Consider the following 22,766-nt stretch of genomic DNA (forward strand, 5'->3'; position numbering starts at 1 on the left):
ATAAGACTCAAATTATCATATATGCTTGTAACATATATAATAAATTTACTGTCTGATATAAATCAAAGCATAAGTGATAATTATATCATAATAAAGATATTAAATTCAGATAATAAAGATTTATAAGGATACCAATAAAGCATACTCATTAATAATTACAATTCGCATCTTGTGGAAGTGAGGTTTAATGGCAAACAGTAAAAATTGCTTAAGTGTAAGATTTCTATGGACATTTCTACATTTAATACCTTGGTAGTTCAAATTATTATTGTAAAACAAAAACTTACTTTGCATTATGTTGTTTGTGTAAAGCTTACACACATGTGCTTATTATGAGCACTGAGATAAACTGAATTATTTCAACACAAACAGGACAAACTGCTTGGCAGATCATTTAAAAAAATACAACATGTATTTCTTTGATAATTAGGAAATGATAAACAGTTGCTACAGTAAGACCATGCATGTGTCTCAGATCTACTTCTTTTCCTAGGCTGGATTTTCTAAATGCTGCTGACAGGTCTGATTTAATTGTTTTGTGTAATCATACAACGACTAAAACTCCAGTTTTTTTTTAACTGACTTGAAGGACAGTGACATTGCAGCTGCTGTAATAATTTGCAGATAATCAATTTTAATCTGCTTCTTGTCTGGGGAACATGTGGTCATTTTACAGAAATTCTGTGATTATCACTTGTCATTAAGTGAGATGTAAAACTCCTGTCTTCATTTTCTAGAAAATAAAGAAATCTGAAATCTAAGAAGCAGTGAGCATTTGAGTACCCTCTTAGCCTTGAAAATAACTTTTGCTTGGTGCTCTCTTAGCATTTCAAATTTAATTCCTGTGGTAAACTTTAAAATTGTTTGCACCTCCAAGAAAACTCTGGTAATATTTACAGTAGCATCATTATCTAAAATAAATTACTTTAGGGAAAGAAAAATGTTATATATTCAATTTTGTATAATTGCTGAAGACAAAATTTATGAGAATGAAGACTTGCAGTCAAGTTTTGTATTGGAAAAAGATAATACTTTAAGGCTGATCTTTAAATATAAATAAAAATGGTTGAATGCCTATTAATAATATAGCATGGACTGAAATAAATAGGTAATAAAGAATACAGAAGAGTATAAAGAGTCAATATAGGCATATTAAAAAAATGAACCCCATACGTATTGAATACAGTAATGGCATAGTCGGGAAGATTAAAAGAAAAATGATGCACTGGTAAAATTATCATACAAGATATGTGAAGCTATTCCACCTGAAGAAATGCCGAAGATAAGGGCATAGTGCTCATGAAAGGTGTGAGCCATCCAGATTTATTAGAAAATAGTTTGAAGACATAATGAGATACTGGACTTTCAGTCTGAAGAGTGATGACCATATTCAAATAGCCAGGGAAGGTAGCACAAATATCAAGTGGGATACATGATGTGGCAATGGCTAAGAAGCAGAAACACTGATGCTCTTTGAATACGCAATCGTCTCAGATACTTTCACTCGTTATCATTCTCCTTATAAACAAGGCAAGAGAAAAATGACTAGACTGAAATTCAGCTGTCCATTCTTAAGCCTTTTGAGCACAGTGAGCAGAGGGGCAGAGACAAGCATAGCCAAATCATCCTGGCTCTCTGATCCAAGTTAGGACAACAATTAAAAACGTTAAATGAGCCAAGGTTTCTGCTTTTGGTAAAGATACTTTAAGTGACAATAATTCTTTACCTTTATGAAAGCAATAATGTATGAAACACTAGCCCTGGAGATACCCAACACAAGGCACTCAGAACAAGGCACTCAGAGAGAGTGACTTCGAGGGGAAGGGAATAAGTAAGTCCTACAACCTCCTGGAAATACCTGGGGAATGCTTTACAATGTACATCACAGGCAGAAGACTGGGAAATGTAGTTTCTTTCTGTGGATGGCAGTTCAGCTGGGATTTCAGGGTTAGGCACAAGAAGACTGACGTTTAAGGAGCATACTACAAAAGGATAAAGCTTGACATCATCCAAGAGCCAAAGAACTGCAGGGAGTCCAAAAGTGTCCAAAACTAAGTGTGAGCAAATGACAAAATGCCAAGAAAGACTCCTTACAAGGATCAGATGAAATGGGGTGCTAGATCCCACACTAGGGAAGGATTCTCCATTTGTATACTAAATACTGAGGACTATCTGTAGTTGAAAAGTTAATTTTTCTTAAATTCATGAATCAGTTGATATTTCCTCACCAATAAGCAGTTTTAATCTATACCACTCCACTGTGTGAGCTTTATGTCATAACTCACTTCTGGAGATCATATCATAGAAACAAGAGAATGAAAACTATATAGTTCACAATACATGTGATCATGTTGAACACCATTAGAGATGCTGTTTCATGACTCATTCCCTTTGACGGAATGAAAAATGTTCTTATATTCATAGCATACTTTCTATATGATATTTATGGATTTAAAATGCAATTTTTATGTATATTTAATTTGTAGGGAACTCTATAGAAGTGAAGATCACGTGAAACAATGAAAAATGCTAGAGACAGTGGGGACATGGCAAATCATGTCTTGTTTAGAACTGGAAAAGCACTAAATGAATAATGGTAGTAAAATAGATCTAGAAAGGTTATAATTTGATTAATATAAAAGTAAATGAAGAACTAGACAATGGACTACTACTCATTAAGAATGAGGACCTCGTGAGTTTTGCAGACAGATGAATGGAACTAGAAAATATCATCTTGGGTGGGATAATTCAGACCCAAAAGGACATGCACAGTATGTTCTCACTCATAAGTGGATAGTAGTAAAAAACAAAAACAAAAAAGAGTACAGAATACTCAAGATACAGTCTGTAGAACTAAAAAGGTCAACCAGCTGAAGGGCCTAAGTGAGGTAGCCTCCGTTCTACTTGGGAGGGGAAGAAAACAACCACAAGGGAGGATAGAGTGAGGGAGAAGGGAGGGAAAGGGGACTGGGTTAGGGTAGAGGGGAACATGATTTGGTACTGGGTAGGGGAAAAGGACTGAAGCCATGAGGGCTATCAGAAGGAATGGAAACAGGTGACCGCGGGAGGAAGGAGGTTAGGAGGACCTTCTAGAATGTACCAGAGACCTGGGAAGTGAGAGACCCTCAGGACTCAAAGGGGGTTACCGTAGATGAAATGCCCTACAGTGGGGAGAGGGAACTTATTGAATCCACCTCTAGCAGAAAGACAGGGCATCAAGTGAGGGATGGGGTTGCTATCCCACAGCCAAAGCTCTGACCCATAATCCTTCCTGTTTGAAAGGAACTGCAGGGAAGCAAAATGGAGAAGAGCCTGAGGAAAAGAAGGTCCAGAGACAGGCCCAAAGTGGGATCCAGCTCAAGCAGATGCCCCAAGACCTGATACCATTGCTATAGCTACGAGTGCTCAGAAAAAGGGATCTACCATGACTGTTCTCCAAAAGACCCAACTAGAAGCTGAAAGAGTCAATGCAGATATATGGACCCAACCAATGAACAGAAGTTGCTGACCCCTCTGGTGGAATTAGGGAAAAGCTGGAGGAAGCTACAATCCTGTAGGAGGACCAGCAGTCTCAACCCAGACGCCTGAGATCTCTCAGACACTGGATCACCCACCAGGCAGCATGCACCGGCTGAGATGAGGCCTCCAACACATATACAGCAAAGGACTCCTGGGTCTGGGTTCAATCGAAAAGGTTGCACCTAACCCTCAAGAGACTGGAGGCCCCAGGAAATTTAGAGGCCTGGTGGGTGGGTGGGGTGAGGACATCCTTGTGATGACTGAGGGAGGTACAGGGGTTGGGGAAGAGGTATGGGATGTGGAAACCTCTGGGGGTGGACCAGGAGGACAATAAAATCTGCAGTATAAAAATAAATAAATAAATAAATAAATAAATAAATAAATAAATAAATAACCCTCCCCTCATAAAAAAAAAAAGAATTAGAGAACCAAAAAAATTCTAGCTTTTCAGGAGAATTCTAGCAAAAAAAAATTTAAAAAATGATTTCCACATTCCACTCTAGAAAACTTTCTCTACTAACCCTGGAGATTAAATAGAGTCCTGTAATACAAAATCAGAACAACATAGTGGACAAAATGGGTATCTTCTCACAAGTTCAGGTAACTTCAGTTTGTTTGAGCTGGAGACAGCAGGAGGAACATTGCATTTCCCTGGCTGCTATTGTAGTTTAGAAATCTGGCCTCTACTTTTAGGGAGAGACTCTGTCTTAAAGGAATAAGACAAAGAGTGATACAGGACACTTTATATCCTTTTCTGGAATATACACAAGTGTAAATATACCATCATACCACACACTCAAGCAGACAGCGAGATGCAGAACAAGAGTGAGAGCGAAAGTGTGAGAGAGAATCTTAGGGATCCAAATGCAGCAACATTTGAACCACTGTATTTATCCTAATAATTTATTCAAACACTTAAAAAATCAGGCAGTATAGTTATCCATAATAAAAGAATTGCTCAATAAGCTGAGAATCAACTCAAGAATCATAAAATTGTTTCACAATGTTCAATATAATTTCTCTTTTAAAGACTAGCAATGAACGGGACTTTTTAGCCCTGTAAAGGACTCAGGATTCCTGAACAGGAAGCACTGTATTTCCTAAAGCAACTCTGTCCTTGTCACTGCTTAGAGCTGCTACCACCTGCCTGCACATAAAGTGCACCTGTCACCTCCTGCAGCTCCTGGGCCTGCAGTGTGTGATCGGTTTGGACCACAGTTTGATTTAAAGATATTTCACAATGTTGCTGGCAATGTAGTCGCTTATCCTCAACGATCTGAAAATAAGGAGAGACATGACGCTTCATCCTGAAGCTTACTCTGTTATGGGGAGTCAGGTCTCCATTGTCAGAGCACTTATGTTATGCTTCCAGATCTATGAAAGAATGTTAGAGTAAAATGTAGACAAAAAATGTCGCATTTTGGAGATGGCATACTATCACTTCTGCTGTACAAGCCGAAGCCATTTCTGTAGGTGGAACACTAATCCTATTGGAAATCAAATAGTCTTCTTGGAGACAGGTCTGCTAAAGTACATGCCCACAAATTTTAAAGCTGTTATTGATCATTCTCTACTGAATTAAAATGAAAAAGTTTACTTTGTGTTACCTCCATATTCACTGGAGCATGGTCAAGCTCTCAGTGGCCTTAAAGAAAACTGAGTCTTCCCCGTTCCTGCACCCATTCAGAAGCCATGATTGTGGAGAGCTAACTTCAGCGCCCTTATCACACTTTGAGAGTTCTCTTTGAAGGCTTCCTGTTTAGAAATTGCAGTTTTGAGGGGGTGGGGACAGGGGTTGTCAGAGAAGCCTTCCCACATCCCTCTTTGTCAACTAGGCTTCTGCAATTATTATTTTTTCAATTATATCTTTCTTGGATATTTTATGTATTTACATTTCAAATGTTATTCCTTTTCCACATCCCCCTGCTTCTATGAGGATGTTCCCACTCGCACCCACCCACTCCCACCTCAACACCCTGGCATTCCCCTACATTAGTGAAATAAGCCTTCAGAGGACCAAGGGCTTTTCCTCTCATTGATGCAGGACAATGTCATCCTCTGCTACTTATGGAGCTGGCATCATGGGTCCCCTCCATGTGTACTCATTGGTTGGTGGTTTAGTCCCTGGGAGCTCTGGTATGTCTGGTTGGTTGATATTGTTCTTCCTATAGTGTTGCTCAAACCACTTCAGCTTTTTCAGTCCTTTCTCTAACTCCTCCACTGGGGTCCCCATGCTCAGTCTGATGGTTAGCTGCAAGCATCTTTATCTGTATCAGTAAGGCTCTGGTAGAGCTTCTCAGGAGACATGCATATCAGGCTCCTGTCAGGAAGCACTTCTTCATATCAGTAAGAGTGGCTGGGTTTGTATTACAGAGCAATTGTGATAAAAACTGCATGGTATTGGTACAGAGACAGACAGATAGACCAATGGAATAGAATTGAAGACCCAGAAATGAACCCACACACCTATGGTCACTTGATTTTTGACAAAGGAGCCAAATCCATCCAATGGAAAAAAGATAGCATTTTCAGCAAATGGTGCTGGTTCAACTGGAGGTCAACATGTAGAAGAATGCAGATCGATCCATGCTTATCACCCTGTACAAAGCTTAAGTCCAAGTGGATCAAGGACCTCCACATCAAACCAGACACACTCAAACTAATAGAAGAAAAAACTAGGGAAGCATCTGGAACACATGGGCACTGGAAAAATTTCCTGAACAAAACACCAATGGCTTATGCTCTAAGATCAAGAATCGACAAATGGGATCTCATAAAACTACAAAGCTTCTGTAAGGCAAAGGACACTGTGGTCAGGACAAACGGCAACCAACAGATTGGGAAAAGATTTACCAATCCTACAACAGATAGAGAGCTTATATCCAAAATATACAAAGAACTGAAGAAGTTAGACAGAAAGGAGACAAATAACCCTATTAAAAAATGGGGCTCAGAGCTAAACAAAGAATTCACAGCTGAGGAATGCGAATGGCTGAGAAACACCTAAAGAAATGTTCAACATCTTTAGTCATCAGGGAAATGCAAATCAAAACAACCCTGAGATTTCACCTCACACCAGTGAGAATGGCTAAGATCAAAACTCAGGTGACAGCAAATGCTGGCGAGGATGCGGAGAAAGAGGAAACTCCTCCATTGTTGGTGGGTTGCAGACTGGTACAACCATTCTGGAAATCAGTCTGGAGGTTCCTCAGAAAATTGGACATTGAACTGCCTGAGGATCCAGCTATACCTCTCTTGGGCATATACCCAAAAGATGCCCCAACATATAAAAAGACACGTGCTCCACTATGTTCATCGCAGCCTTATTTATAATAGCCAGAAGCTGGAAAGAACCCAGATGCCCTTCAACAGAGGAATGGATACAGAAAATGTGGTACATCTACACAATGGAATATTACTCAGCTATCAAAAAAACAACGACTTTATGAAATTCAGAGGCAAATGGTTGGAACTGGAAAATATCATTCTGAGTGAGCTTACCCAATCACAGAAAGACATACATGGTATGCACTCACTGATAAGTGGCTATTAGCCCAAATGCTTGAATTACCCTAGTGGCCTAGAACAAATGAAACTCAAGACGGATGATCAAAATGTGAAGGCTTCACTCCTTCTTTAAAAGGGGAACAAGAATACCCTTGGCAGGGAAGAGAAAGGCAAAGATTAAAACAGAGACTGAAGGAACACCCATTCAGAGCCTGCCCCACATGTGGCCCATACATATAGAGCCACCCAATTAGACAAGATGGATGAAGCAAAGAAGTGCAGACCGACAGGAGCCGGATGTAGATCGAACCTGAGAGACACAGCCAGAATACAGCAAATACAGAGGCGAATGCCAGCAGCAAACCACTGAACTGAGAACGGGACCCCCGTTGAAGGAATCAGAGAATGAACTGGAAGAGCTTGAAGGGGCTTGAGACTCCATATGTACAACAATGCCAAGCAACCAGAGCTTCCAGGGACTAAGCCACTACCTAAAGACTATACATGGACTGACCCTGGACTCTGACCTCATAGGTAGCAATGAATATCCTAGTAAGAGCACCAGTGGAAGGAGAAGCCCTGGGTCCTGCTAAGACTGAACCCCCCAGTGAACTAGACTGTCGGGGGGAGGGCGGCAATGGGGGGAGGGTGGGGAGGGGAACACCCATAAGGAAGGGGGGAGGGAAGGGATGTTTGCCAAATGTACATAAGAAATACTCAAGTTAATAAAAAAAAAAAAAAAAAAAAAGAGTGGCTGGGTTTGTGGTGGCTGCATATGGGATGGATGCTCTAGTGAGGGAGCCTCTGTATGGCCTTTCCTTCAGACTGTGCTCCACTCTTTGTCCCTGTATTTCTTTTAGACAGGATCAATTCTGGGTTAAATTTTGGAGATGGGGGGCATGGGCCCATTCCTTAACCAGGGCGGGGGCCTGCCTAACTACTGGGATATGGTCTCGACAGGTGCTCTCTCCACTTTGTGGGGTATTTTAGCTAATGCCATCCCCATGGGATCCTTGGAGCCTCTTGCTTTCCAGGCATTTGGGACTTTCTGGTTGCTACCCCTAGTTTCCCATCCCCCATTTGCGACATATATCTGTTCAGTTTCCTGATCCTCTGTACATCTCCCGCATCTCCTCCCATAACTTATTTTGTCCCTCTTTTTTACCTAACTCTCCCCTCTTCCTCCCAAGTCCCTCCCATCCTTTACTTCCCTTCATTATTCCATCCCCCCTTCTTAGTAGAACAGAAGATTCCACTCTTTGTTCTTCCTTCTTCTTGAGCTTCATGTGGTCCATGTATTATGGGTATTGTGGGTATTCTAAGCTCTTTGCCTAATATCCACTTACTAGTGAGTGCATACCATGTGTGTCTTTTATAATTGATTTACCTCACTCATGATATTTTCTAGATCTGCCTATTTGCCTAAGAATTTCATTAAGTCATTGTTTTAATATCTGAGTAGTATTTCATTTTGTAAATATACCACATTTTCTGTATCCATTTCTCTGTTGAGGAACATCTCAGTTGTTACCAATTTCTGGCTATTATAAATGGCTACTATGAACATAGTAGGGCATGTGTCCTTATTACATGTTATAGCATATTTTGAGTATATGCACAGGACTTTTATAGCTCGGTCCTCAGGTAGTACTATGTCCAGTTTTTGAGGAACTGCCAGACTGATTTCCAGAGTGGTTGTACCAGATCGCTTACTAACAATGGAGGAGTGTTACTCTTTCTCCACATCCTCACCAGCATCTGCTGTCACCTGAATTTTTGATCTTAGTCATTCTGACTGATACAAGGTGGAATCTCGGGTTTGTTTTGATTTGCATTTCCCTGATGACTAAGGATGTTGAGCATTTCTTTAGGTGATTCTCAGCATCTGCTGTCACCTGAATTTTTGATCTTAGTCATTCTGACTGATACAAGGTGGAATCTCGGGTTTGTTTTGATTTGCATTTCCCTGATGACTAAGGATGTTGAGCATTTCTTTAGGTGATTCTCAGCCATTGGATATTTCTCAGTTGATAATTCTCTGTTTGGCTTTGTTCTCCTTTTTTTTTTTAAATAGGTTTTTTTTTTTGATTCTCTGGAGTCAAACTTCTTGAGTTTTTTGTATATATTAGATTTTAGTCCTTTAATGGATGTATGATTAGTAAAGATCTTTTCCAGATCTTCTGGTTACCATTTTGTCCTATTGACAGTGTCTTTTGCCTTACAGAAGCTTGGCAATTTCATGAGTCTTGATCTTAGAGCAGAAGCCATTGGTGTTCTGCTCAGGAAATTTTCCTGTGTCCATGTGTTCCAGGCTTTCCCCCACTTTCTCTTCTATTAGATTCAGTGTATCTGGTTTTATTTGGAGGTCCTTGATCCACTAGCATTTGACAAAACCCCTTCAATACCCCTTCATCTTAAAAGTCTTTGAAAGATCAGGTATTCAAGGCCCATATCTAAACATAGTAGCAACAATATACAGCAAACCAGTAGCCAACATCAACTAAATGAAAAGAAACTTTAAGCAATCTCACCAAAATCAGGGACTGAACAAGGCTGCTCACTCTCTACTCATCTATTTAATATATTACTTGAATTCTTTATTCAATATAGTACTTAAAGTTCTAGGCAGAGCAATTAGACAACAAAGGGAGATCCAAAGGATACCAAGTGGAAAGGAACAAGACAAAATATCACTACTTGCAAATGATATGATAATATAAGTAAGTGATCCCAAAAATTACACCAGAGGACTTGTAAACCTGATAAACAACTTCAGCAAAGTGGCTGGATATGAGATGAACTCAAACAAATTAGTTGCCTACTCAAATGATAAACAGGCTGAGAAAGAAATTAGGGAAATGATGCCCTTCACAATAGTCATAAATAATATAAAATACCTTGGGGTGACTCTAACCAAACAAGTGAAAGATCTGTATAAGATCTTCAAGTCTCTAAAGAAAGATATTGACAAAGACCTCAGAGGGTGCAAAGATCTCCCATGTTCATGGATTGGCAAGATTAATATAGTAAAAATGGCTGTCTTGCCAAAAGCAATCTACATATTCAAAGCAATCCCCATCAAAATTCCAACTCCATTCTTCATACAGTTAAAAAGAGCAATTTACAAATTCATTTGGAATAACAAAAAACCCAGGGTAGCGAAAATTATCCTCAACAATGAAAGAATTTCTGGGGAAATCACCATCCCTGACCTCAAGATGTACTACAGAGCAGTAGTGATAAAAACTGCATTGGTACAGAGATAGAAAGGTAGAGTAATGGAATAGAATTGAAGACCCAGAAATGAACCCATGCACCTATGGTCACTTGACCTTTGACAAAAGCTTAAACCATCCATTGGTGGAAAAAACAGCATTTTCAACAAATGGTGCTTGTTCAACTGGAGGTCAGCATGTATAAGAATGGAAATTGATTCATTCTTATCTTCCATGTACAAACCTCAAGTTCCATCTCCTTTGATTAGTTGTGGTTTGATGTCTTTTTTTTTATAGATATTAAAATGTCTACACCAGCTTGCTTCTTTGGTCCATTTGCTTCATATATCCTTTTCCAACACTCTCCTGTGAGGTATGTCTATGCTTCATTCCTGAGGTATGTTTCTTGGATATAGCAGAAGGATAGATCCTGCTTCTACAGTCATCTGTTAGTCTGTTTCTTTTTCATTTAACACCATGAAAATTGAGAGGTAACTATGTACAGTGGTGGCTGATTCCTGTTATTTTATTGTTGTGGTTGTTGTCATTGGTGGTTTTGTGTGTGTGTGTGTGTGTGTGTGTGTGTGTGTGTGTATGTTTGAGTGCATGTGTATGTGTGTGTACACATGTGTGTGTATGTTGTGTGTATGTGTGTGTACACATGTGTGTGTATGTTGTGTGTATGTGCATAGGTGTGTGTGTGTGTGTGTGTGTGTGTGTGTGTGTATGCGCGCGTGTGTGATATGCTTCCCTTCTTTTGGTTTTGGTGGAGTGAGAACATTGATTCCCTGATTTTTTATAAGTATAGTTCACTTTTTGCTGGGCTGGATTTGGTTAAATTCACTTTATCCCGAAATATTTCATTTTTTCCATTTATGGTGATTGAAAATTTTGGTGAATATTGTAATCTGTGCTGCCATTAGTGGTGTCTTAGAGTCTGAATCACAGCTAGCAAGGCCCTTCTGGCTTTGAGTATCTCCATTGAGAAATTAGAAGCAATTCTAATAGGTCTGCCCTTATATGTTACTTGGAATTTTTCTTTCATCTTTTAATATTTTTCTTTCCCCCCTTTTTTTCTTATTGGATATATTCCTTTTTTTACATTTCAAATGTTATTCCCTTTCCAGGTTTCCTGTCCATAAGCCTCCTCTCCCCTCATAAGGCTGTTCCTCCCATCCACCCCACCTTACCACCCCACGACGTGCACCGGAGGTCCAACTTTGGCAATACCAAGGGCTTCCCCTTCCACTGATGCCTCAACAAGGCTATTCTCTGCTACATATGCAGTTTAAGCCCTGGGTCAGTCCATGTATAGTCTTTGAAGCTCTGGTTGGTTGGCATTGTTGTTCTTATGTGACTGCAAGACCCTTCAGCTTTTTCAATCTTTTCTCTATTTCCTCCAACGGGGGTCCCATTCTCAGTTCAGTGTTTTGTTGCTAGCATTCGCCTCTGTATTTGACATGTTCTGGCTGTGTGTCTCAGGAGAGATCTACATCCAGTTGCTGTCAGCCTGCACTTCTTAGCTTCATCAATCTTATCTAGTTTTGATGGCTGCATATATATGAGCCACATGTGGGACAGGCTCTGAATGGCCGTTCCTTCAGTATCTGCCTTAAAATTTGCCTCCATATCCTCTCCTATAGATTTTTTCACCATTTTAAGGAGTGGAAGCACTGAGCATTTTGGCTAATATCCACTTATCGATGAGTGCATACCAAGTGTGTTTTTTCTGTGATAGGGTTACTTCATGCAGGATGATATTTTCTAGTTCATTCCATTTGCCTATGAACTTCATGAAGTCACTGTTTTTGATAGCTGAGTAATATTCCATTGTGTAGATGTACCACATTTTCTGTATCCATTCCTCTGTTGAAGGGCATCTGGATTCTTTTCAGCTTCTGGCTATTATAAATAAGGCTGTTATGACCATAGTGGAGCGTGTGTCTTTGTTGTATGTTGGAGCACCATTTGGGTATATGCCCAGGAGAGATATAGCTGGGTCCTCAGGTAGTGGATTATCTAATTTTCTGAGGAACCTCCAGACTGATTTCCAGAGTGGTTGTACCAGTTTGCAATCCCACCAACAACTTCTCTATGTTAAGTGTTAACATGTGGTAAGAGTACTTTCTTTTTTGGTATAATCTACTTGCTATTCTTTTTGGTTCTTGTACCTTGATAGGGATCTCCTCTTTTTCTTCTATTAGTTTACTGAAAATACTTCCTGGTTGTTTGAACTGGGATTATTCTTCCTCTATTCTGTTATTTTCATATTTAAATATATGTTTTTATAGTGTCATAGATTTCCTGGATGTTTTTTGTCAGGAATTTTTCAGAGTTATCATTTTTTGACCAATGTATCTACTTCTTGTATCTTAACTTAAATGCCTGATATTCTGTCTTCCATCTCTTGTGTTATGTTGGCTAAGCTTGTCTCAGTATCTCCTGTTCAAATTCCTAAATCTTTCATTTCCACAATTCCCTTAGTTTGCATTTTCTTGGTGGCTTCTATTTCCATTTTCAGATCTTAAACATTTTTTTTTATTTCCTTTAACTCTTTCTTTTTATTTTATTGTTTTCTTTAACAGAATTATTCATTTCATCCAGTTGTTTGTGTTTTCCTGGATTTATTTAAAGGAACTATTAATTTTCTTTCTAAGACCTCCATCATCATGATAAACTCTATTTTTTAAGGTCTTTTGTCTTGTGTTTGATGTACGTTGGAATGGTTTAGAACTTGCTATGGTAGAATAGCTTGGGTCTAGCAGATATATATTCCCTGGATGTCATTGATCATGTTCTTATGCTGTCATTTAGGCATCTTGGTTTGCAGTTATGATAGATCTAGGTGCTGATTTCTGGTTTGGTTTTTGCTGGGTGAGTGTCTTATTCATTTGTTTCTGTTTCTTCTATGGATTTTTGTACAGTGTATTGGCTGTGTGTTTTACTGACTTGCTCAGGTGATGTTATCATAGGCAAAGTCTGATGTTGCTGGAGCCTGTAATATACAGACAAGTTGAGGGAGGTATGTTATAAAGGGATTATCTGTGGGATCTATAGGGTATGTGGACAGAGGTGGGGTTGAGAGAGAGGCCACAGCTGGTAATTTGTTGCAGGAATCAAAACAAGACTGAAGAATTCGGTCTAGAGGAACAGAGAGAAAGAAAAAGATTTGCTGACAGTGTACCTGTTTTTATTTTTTTAAAAAACCTCAATTTTTAAGCAACTCATATTGCACTCATTTCATTGTCCATTTGAATATGTTTTGTTTTCTTACATCGTGTGTATTAAGTATTGTGTCATACGTTTAGAATTATTTAAAATCTAAATCAGATTTTGTGCTGTCTTATTAAGTGCATTTCAGAAAAATACCTTTGGATCCACGATTAAAAGCAAACACTAAAAGCGAATTATACAGTGTTACTAGATGGTATCACTTTCCTCTGTTCCATTCAAAGCAAAAATATTTGAGCCTGTGTGTATGTATATTATGTGTATGTAAGTGTTTTTATATGTGTCTGTGTGTGTTGTATGTCTGTGTGTATCTCTCTGTGTGTGTTTGCATGTGTGTGTCTGTGTATTTGTGTGTGCATGTCTTTTGTGTGAATGTGCACATGTGTGTCTGTGTATAGGACTGAAGTTTATGACGTATGCTTTCTTCAATCCCTCAGAACACTGTTTTGTGGGGGCAGAGTCTCACAGAACATGAATTTTATAAATTTTGCTAAATTAGCTGGACAGTCATCTTTGAGAATTCTCCTGGATCTGCTTGCCCAGGCTGGGACTACAGTCCTCTGCAGTCATGGCTGACATTTTATATGAGTGATGGGGATCCAATCTCAGATCTTCATATTGTAAGACAAGTCTGTATTCACTATGCCATTTCAGTTGGCCATAAAACAACATTGAAATAACATAAAGTACAACTTTTCTTTCTCAAGTTGGTTGTGATTTCAGTTCTGTGCATAAGTTCTTTCCTGTTTTCATGAAGTATCTCTGAGAAAGATGAGATGGACCTGTTTTTAAAATTAGGTCAGTTGAGTTTGTTGCAGTGTTCTCAAATGCATTCATTTTCTACTATCGGCTTGTCATTTCCCCCTCTGAACCTTCCACAGACATTTAGTTTTCTGCCATCATAGGAACATCATCCTAGCACTAGAATCATTACAATTATTGGAGAATCTGTTTACTTGTAATCATTATCTGTGATTTCAGAGCATCCATTTTCCCTATATTGCCTAAAGTATTGCTACTATTTCACTAATAGTTAATAAAAGGAGATTGCATAAATTATACAGATAAACACCATAACTGGTTCTGTCTATAACTGTAGGAGTCTGTTCTCATCTTTGCATGCATGTTAATTGTCCTCTTACATGAAGTGAGGACGAATGAAGAAAGACCTTTCGTTTAATAATTGATTTTTACAGTATCATTTCTTTCTCTTCTGAAAGGTCTTAGCTTATGAACAGGCTTGTCACTAATACCACAAACATGAAATATATGCACATCAATTCTGTGGCATGTCTATGATCTGTTTGTCACACGTGACCAGGCTGACAGTAAGTAGCTCTGCTATGATCTTTAACATGTGTACATAAATTGTATCTGACTGCAAGAACGACCACAGGAAAGGTGCACTTTTGTCCTTCCAGATCCTTCTTGAGTCACCATATCAAGATGGATTACTATAAGATAGAGGTCAGACTCTAGAATGCCAAATCAAATTACAGGCACAAGAAGCACTCAGGGTAGGGGATTGGATTAAGTGTCCCAGATTTGACATATGCAAAACTGTAACTGGAAACAGAATCAGCAGGAAGAAAGCAAAGTCAGGACCAGGGACAGCAGCATTTTCAAAAGATATTTCAAAATAGTAACACAATACATTTCCATTGTGCATTTCTTCTTCTTCCGAGCTTGAAATGTTAAGCACCAAAATAGTGCTGAAATATAACTGAAATATAATCGAATGAACAGTGGACATCTTTGCTGAATTAAGACCAAAGGAGCAATAAATAAATAATAATAAAGATAATATGGTAAATTAAAAAAAAATCTGTCCAAATACTGTTGTATTTTCCACCCTCTTGTGAACCCTAAGAATTTATTCTGTTATTAATTTAAGTGACCATTATTCACTTCCTTAGACAATATAGCATATTAAACTGTACTTTATATTTTCCTCAGAAAATGTACTTAAACATACATAAGCTTATAGTTCACAATAAATATAAATGTGTCATTATTATCTAACTGGAGAGGTGATGGGAGGAAGGACTCTTTGAGGGAGATAATGGGTATAGGAGCACTGTTTGTTTGTTAAATAAATAAGTAGAATGAAAAAAAAATAAAATTACAAATCCTTAGGACTGAAGAGGCCAGGTCTGAACTGAACATAGTGAGTTATTTGTTGCTGACCATAAGTTACAGATTAGACTCCTACAGTTTCTTACAACTGTCCTTGACTGGTTTTAAAGAGAGGAAAAGAATCAGGAAGTAAATATATTGACTTTTTAATTCTAGGTTTCTCTGTAAATCAATGACCAAAATAATTACAATGCATATGGAAATTCCAGTTCAAAGAATACTGCCAACAAAGAAGACTGTTTCTTGATATAGAGTTATTAGTGTTAAATCTATACTTTATTAGCATGGTATCCTTGATATATTTGAATATCAAATCTTTTACAAATCTCTGAAATACTTTTACAATTTCTCGATAATGCCTTGATGAATTGCAGCAATTTTGAATATCATTATTATACTTGAAGTTAATTAAAAATAAACAGTAAATTACCTATATTTAAAACTTCTCTCTGTGGATTTTCTTCCACATCCATGGGCAGCATTAAGTGGATTCTGTGGATTTACATATATAATGTATGACATGACCAATAAGTGTTTCATCTCCCTCTAAATTTGGAGACTTCATTACAATACCCTTTATATATTATAGAAAGTTTCCACTGTACTAGTTTTTGTCATAAAACCACTCCAATGCTCTTTGATTGTAGCTGTCATTTCTTTCATTCCTTTCCTCCATCCCATGTCTCCTCCCTCTTCTCATCCAAACCTCTTGCCTTATTGATCCATATAACAGCTCCAAGCTACTGTTAAAATCTATTTTATTAGGGAGATTCATGTGTCTCCCAGTCCCTTCCTCTATGCCTAATCTCCTTGAGTCTATGGATTGAAGATTCCTTATCATTTATTCAATGGCTAATATTCAGGTATAAGGAAATTCATACACCATATTTATTTTTCTGGTCTGGGCTACCTTGCTCAGTATGTTTTTTCCTAGTTCCATTCATTTGCCTGCAAATTTTATTACTTTATTTTTGTAATAGCTTAGTAATACTCTATTGTAAAAATGAGCCACATTTTCTATATCCATTCTTCTGTTGAGGGATATTTAAGTTGTTTCCAGTTTCTGCTTATTATGAATAGAACCTGAATGAACATGTCTGACCAAGCATTCTTGTGGTATATGGAGCATCCTTTGGCTATATACACATGAATGCTGGGTCTTGAGGTAGATCAATTCAAAATTTTCTGAGAAACTGCTATATTAATTTCCAGTCTTTGAACAAATGTGCACACCCATCAGCAATGGTGTTGTATTCTCCTTTCTTCACATGCTCACCCTCATGAGCTGTCACTTGTATTTTTGAACTTAGCATTCATACAAGCATAAGGTGGAATCTCAAAGTAGTTTTGAATTGCATTTCCCTGATTGCTATGGGTTTTTAACACTTCTTTAAGTGTTTCTGTGCAATTTGAGGTCCTCCTATTGAAAATTCTCTGTTTAGATCTGTTCCCTATTTTTTAATTGGATTATGTAGGGTATTTTTGTTTTTGTATTGTGTTCTTATACATTTTGGATATTTGTACTAAATCCCATTTAGAGTTTGTAAACATCTTTTTTCATTTTGTAGGCTGCCACTTTGTCTAATTGATGTTATCCTTTGTCTCACAGAAGCTTTCAGCTTCATGAGATCCTATTTATTAATTGTTGCTCTGAATGCCTGCAATAACCGTGTTTTGTTCACAAAGTTGTCTCCTGTACCAGTGAGTTGAGGGCTATTTCTCACTTTCTTTTTCATGAGGTTCAGTATATCCTGTTTTACGTTAAAGTGTTTGATCCACTCACTAGAACTTGGGTTTTGCGATGGGTGATAAATATTGATCTACTCACATTCTTCTACCTGCAGATATCCAGTTTACTGCGCATCATTTGCGAAAGATACTTTCTAGTTTTCATTGTACAATCCTGTTTTTTTTATTAAATTTATATGTCCACAGGTATGTGACTTTATATCCTGGTCTTCAAGTCAATTGATTGATCAATGTGTCTGGTTTTGTGCATGTGCATGTGAACATGTGTGAGCATGTATGTGTATGCATGTCTCTCTCTCTCTCTCTCTCTCTCTCTCTCTCTCTCTCTGTGTGTGTGTGTGTGTGTGTGTGTGTGTGTGTGTGTGTATCATGGCACTGTGTTACATCCAACTAAATTGTGGCCAAGAGCATCCCATGGAAATACTGAAACAACCCAGGTTGTTGCCAAGAGAACAGAATGCTCTCCACAAACTGACAGCAAGGCCCCATTGCTGGAGACAACACTCACACAACTTATCAAACATGGAGAGGATGATTTGGTGTCTCTGTAGAACTTTAACCCTCATGTTCTAATGTCTATGACATGGAAAAGTATTTAGGATAACAAAAGAGCAAAGTATACACCAAGTCAAACACAAAACCTTTGGTTTATAATCTGTTCTACTTGTAAAGCATGCTATGACATTGGTGGCAAAAGACTTGTGGAAGTAACCAACCAATGCCAGATTTTATTTAAGCCCCAATCCATGAGATCTGACACTGCTTGGGCTACCAAGAAGAGTACAAATATCCCAGTTAGCTAGAGCTGGAGAAAAACCAAATGTTGCTGAAAGAACAAAAGAAAAACAGAGAAGTAACAATAAAACAACTTTGAATGATAGTCAGCTATACTCTTAGCTATCTCAGCCTATCATCAGAGAGCCATCTTCCTACAACAGATGAGAAAAATACAGAGACACATGGAAAGACATTATACAGAGAGAAAGGCCTTGGAAGGTACAGCTCTGAATGAGATGTTTCCATTAAATCCCTCCTTTCCGAGCTCAGGGAACCCAGAAGAAGGGGAGACAGAAGTTTGGCAGAGAGAAGACCTTCCAAACTATTGAACAAAGCTCATTCAAACTCACAGAGACAAAAGCAGCATGAACAGGGCCTACATGGCTGTGTACCAGATACTCAGCTTATATACCATAGCTTTTAGTTTAGTACTATTATGGACCACAGAATGTATAAACAAGCGAGGCTCTGGTTCTTGTGCCTTCTCTTGGAGTTCTTTTACTCTATTGTTGACTCATCTTGTCCAACTTGATTATAGGGGCTTTGGTTTTATCTCACTATATTTTATTTTGTTATGCTTTATAGCTATCTCCCAGATGCCTGGACTTTCTCATGAGAAATAAAGAGGGAATAGAAATGGATGGGAAAGGATGTGGGGAGAAAAAGGAGTAGAGGAAATTATATATATATATATATATATATATATATATATATAGAGAGAGAGAGAGAGAGAGAGAGAGAGAGCAAAAAGAAAGAAAGGAAGGAAGAAAGGAAGGAAGGAAGGAAGGAAGGAAGGAAGGAAGGAAGGAAGGGAGGAAGGAAGAAAAGAGGGCAAGTTAAGGAAGAGGATTAGAGGGGGTTGGGGATTTAGCTCAGTGGTAGAGCGCATGCCTAGCAAGCGCAAGGCCCTGGGTTTGGTCCCCAGCTCCGAAAAAGAAAAAAAAAAAAAAGGAAGAGGATTAGATCACAGTATCTTATATTCATGTAGACAATTCTTAAATAATTTTTAAAAATGCTAAAATATAAACTTAGTCTAGACATTTTTTAGATTAACTTATCTCTATAGGAGAGGTAGAGTGAATTTTTGTTTGAGAACAAATCTCGGAAAGCTCTTGCTAGCACACATTTGATACTGTGAGGAAGTGACCAGTTGTATAAAAAGTGGACAAGTAGATGTTCCTAGGAAGTTGGTTAAGCAAAGGTGAGTGAACTATTTTATCCTGTCCTCTACCAGTGGAAGTGCATAACAGGGAATCACATATCCTGTATTAGAGACTTTAGTTAGAGTGCAGGGGAACAGAGGGGCATCATTTGGAATACAGAGACAACCGTTTCCATCCACATTTATGGCATAGCTCTTTCTCATGGACAGATCCTGAAACAGGGAGCAGATTTCAGCCAAGCAAGAAATCTGACTGTATTTCTAAAAGTTCACAACATACAGAATTTCCAATCATGTTTTTTAGTGCCTCCCTTGTGGCTTGCCAACACTGAAGGATGAATCATACAGAAAAAGCAAATAGAGAAGATGATAGAACAAAATTACATTGGCGTTGAGGACATTAGAGACGATGTTTCTGTGTTCAAGGCTACTTTAAACTAAGTTGAAAAAGTAAAAGGCATATTAGAAATTTAAAATGGATGCAAAATAAACTAATAGAACAAAAGACATAGCTAGCATAATGAGGAAAATAAAAGGAAGAAAAAGTTATATATATAAAGGGAATAAAAGTTAATTATAAAAGTCAAAGAAATTACAAATCTGACTAGCAAGACTTCCTGTAAAATATAAAAATGGAATGGAAATAATAATATTCATGAAGTAAAAGAGAGAGGAGGCAAAGGAAAGATGGGATGAAAAGACAAGAAACGATAAACAATTAGCAGGCTGCTGTATTTATCTGATTTCACACCATTGAGCCAACGCAGACTGGAAGACTGGGAACTCCTGGCTATCCAGGGCTGTGGATTAAAACCCTGTCTATAAAGAGAGAGAAAAAAGGGAACAATAATCTCCTAGAGAGAAGAGCAAGTATTTCTGTCACTGAAGACCCATAAATATGCTCAACCAAGGGAATAGAATCAAACACATTGTTTTCACTTTTCTTTTGCGGAGATAAAAATTTAAGGGTTTATTAAAATATATCATGGGAATGGTGTGGTGGTAGGAGAGGGAGGAAGCTGGTCACAGTGCATCCATTTTAATTTAAGAGGAGAGGACATTGTTGGTGCTCAGCTAGCTTTCTTGTTCTTATCTCTTTGGCAGTTAAGGTAGATCTTTCTGTCTCAGTTAGCTTAACACTGTTACTCTCCCACAGGAATACTGGGAGACTAACTTAATCTTGAAAGTCTCACATAGGCAGGCTTGGAGACTGCTCAGATTCTAGGTACTGTCAACTTGATCTTCAATATCAGTGACCAAACCCACCAGTATATCATCACAGAGTTTCAGAGACTAGACTATAAAAAGCTTTTGTTATGCTTTGGATGTTGGTTATCTGTCAAAGAGTGATGCCCTGGAAACTTGGATGCTGTAGTGACCTTGGAGACAAGTGGTGGAACCTTTCAGAAGTGAACCCTAAAAGGAGGTCATGGACCACAGATGCAGGTACTTTAGGGTCAGTTGATGTGCTTTTCATGGGGTCCAGGGTTTGTTCTCAAGACAGGGCTGCTGTTAGAAAAAGTAAACAAAGGGACAAAATGAGAAAGACAAAGCTGGCCTCACTTCTTTTGTATGTGTATCCATCACTGTGAAGTTGTCTCACTGGAAGTCCTCACTAGAGTCAAGCTGATACTCACAGCATGCCTTTGAACATAGCGAACTAAGGGCTATGTGAATTTTATTCTTCAAAAGACTCTCAATCAATAGATGCTTGTTATACTAAAGGAAAATAGAACGATGCGGTTTCTAAATGGGCTGCAAGGACTCAATTAGGGTTCCTAAGTGAAATCTGTCATAAAATTAATGTTATTTTCTGCATTGAAATACAACAAAACTAGATTTGTCTCTGATGATCTAACCGCAAAGACCCCAGGCAGCACTTTGTCCTCCTGTTCTGACATATAAGGTCTAAATGCTTCTTTTTCTTCTTTTTTTTTTTAAAGAAAGGATGTCTTGCTACTTAATCCAGACTCTCCTCCAAGTTATGATTGACTTTTCTCAGTTTCCTAATGGTGGGAGTTAAATGTTTGATTTATAATTCCAGGTTACTGTCACATTTGTTGATTCTATAGTTTCTGCGTCCCAAGCCCTAGCTGTTGTGTGCTTTCAAGGACATTTCCCAAGGGATCCTTCAGTGCCCCTCCCCGGAGTAGAATGATGTGTGACCTACAGAATTCTGAGATCTCATCTCTCCGCTACCTAAAGATATTCCCTCAACCTTAGGTGGGCATTCCTTTCTTCACTAAAGAAGTGTATAGGAGATAATTAAAACACTAATGTATTTCAAAGAATAAGTTGATAAAAGGATAGAGGAGTAAGAATGACATCAGATTGGTAAATGAAAAAATATAGAAAAAAGAATATAGGATAATAGTTTCAACATTGAGAGGATAAGTATATTTTCAACCTAAAATCCTTTATTCATTCAGACTCTGATGCACATCAAAGCAGCAAAAAGAACTTGTATGCTTTAAGCACTAGAAAATTAAATTTCCTGTTCCTTTTTACAGGAATCTGAGAATCATTTGTAAAGGAAATAAGCCGGAATAGATAAACTGTGGTCCCAGAAACAGGGTAACCAGCATATAATAAGCCTGAAGAACTGAACAATTATGGAACAAAGGAGTGTCTACAGATAGTCCCACAACAGGCCCAGTGCACAGTCTTATGTTAGTGGGTCAGAGGTCTCTGGTAGAAAATCAAGCAGAAATAAGTGTGCTTCAAAGGAGTTGAAAGCCTTTGTGATGCAAACGTTATTGTTTTTCTGAAAAAGCACTTCTTTATTACATTTAGCAACACCTGATCCCCTAACTGTAAAACTGGTTTTACTAACAAAGTGGCAAGAAGTGTATTCAACTCAACCAAGCATGTAGCAGAGTCAAAAAAAAAATTAGCCTGTCTGCTGCACAGTATTAGCAGCAGCACACAGTGGTAGGTTTTACCTCCCAGACCCAGCCATTTTTCCAGTAAATTCCATATTTAGTTTCTTTATGGCTAAACAGAATTTCATTTTGTATAGGTATGACATTTGGCATTAGCTGTTCATTTTTTGATAAGAACATAAGCTGATTACCTATTCTTGATATTGTGAAGGGACAGCAATAGACAGGTAAAGGAATCTCTGTTGCAGGATATATAGATCCCTTTAAATATTTTCACAGCAGTGGAAGTGCTGGGTCATATGTTAGGTCTATTTTTAACTCGTTGAGAAGGATTCATCGTTTCCTTGTGGCTATACCAGTTGAACTCCAACAGCAGTGAATAACAGCCATACCTTTCCCATATCATTACCAATGTGTGATACATTTTGTGTTTTATTTTGGATAGTAACCATTTTAATTGTAGTGAGAGTATTTATTATTGATGCCTTTCAAGCATTAACCCATATCTGAAGTCCTGCTGGCAAACATTTTGTGTTGTCCTATTGGCTGTTTATTCTATTCACAGATTCATTGGTGATACAGAACCAC

The 22,766-nt window shown here is 38.1% G+C and overlaps 1 non-coding gene across 1 annotated transcript; it reads left to right on the plus strand.

Moving 5' to 3' along the window:
- Positions 1-394: 394 nt before the first annotated feature.
- LOC116904670 lies at positions 395-522 on the plus strand. Its single transcript, XR_004388370.1, has one exon. It is a non-coding gene; the product is annotated as a small nucleolar RNA SNORA72 (small nucleolar RNA).
- The last annotated feature ends 22,244 nt before the right edge of the window (positions 523-22,766 follow it).

This window comes from Rattus rattus, chromosome 6, assembly GCF_011064425.1.
Source record: "Rattus rattus isolate New Zealand chromosome 6, Rrattus_CSIRO_v1, whole genome shotgun sequence".
In the NCBI taxonomy this organism is placed as follows: domain Eukaryota; kingdom Metazoa; phylum Chordata; class Mammalia; order Rodentia; family Muridae; genus Rattus; species Rattus rattus.